A 787-nucleotide genomic window follows, 5' to 3' on the forward strand; every position below is an offset into this window, starting at 1 on the left:
GGGGGCAGCATCAGCAAGAATCGGCTCCCTCAGGGGCCACACTCTCCGTTGTTTTGGGGTCCAGGTATGGCCACCTCTGCTCCTGTAGCCTGCCCCTTCCTTGCAGTCCCCCGCATGTGACGGCCAGGCTCAAGCCTTGCAACACACTGCCACGGTTTTGGACTGTCAGCTTATGGCCACAGGGCCAGGTGCCCTGGTGTAGGACGTTTTGACACCTGACTACCCTTCTCTCCCCAGATCCCGTCCCAGGTGAAGATTTCACTCTGAAAGCCAAGTCCTGCTTGGCCCTGGCCCTGCAAGGAACCCAACGTCTCTGGCTCCCATCCCCACTTAACCAGGACGTCCAACTCTACAGTAAGCATGCCAGTAACCAGATTCAGGGTATAGGAGAGCACCTGCCTGCGTCATCACTGCCTTGCTTGGGTCAAAAATGAGAACTCATATTGTCTCGAAGAGAGATGATCATCTAAAAATCATGCTTAATAGGATTATGCTGAGTCCCAATGGAGGGGACCATTCCGGGTTCAGCATCCCCAGTCTGCTCGGGGCCCTGGGGAGCACTGCAGCTTGGGATTTGAGGCGACTGATCCCTCAAGGCTCCACTCTGTGGCTGTGGCCCCCTCCGGGGCCCAAAGGGGTTAAGGCCTTAGCTTTGCCTGGGGACTCATTGACCCTCCTAGGACGCCTCCCGGGGAGCCATTGCTTGTTAACCCTGGTCTCTTTGTGTCTCTCAGTGGGCCATGCTGGCCAGGGTCTCAGCATGTCCTCAACAATGACAGGTGAGTGG

The 787-nt window shown here is 56.9% G+C and overlaps 1 non-coding gene across 1 annotated transcript; it reads left to right on the forward strand.

The window, feature by feature from the left end:
- The first annotated feature begins 421 nt into the window (after nucleotides 1-421).
- Nucleotides 422-502, forward strand: LOC123324012. The gene has a single exon (XR_006539587.1). It is a non-coding gene; the product is annotated as a small nucleolar RNA SNORD115 (small nucleolar RNA).
- Nucleotides 503-787: the final 285 nt, after the last annotated feature.

Source organism: Neomonachus schauinslandi, unplaced genomic scaffold (assembly GCF_002201575.2).
Source record: "Neomonachus schauinslandi unplaced genomic scaffold, ASM220157v2 HiC_scaffold_6464, whole genome shotgun sequence".
NCBI lineage: Eukaryota > Metazoa > Chordata > Mammalia > Carnivora > Phocidae > Neomonachus > Neomonachus schauinslandi.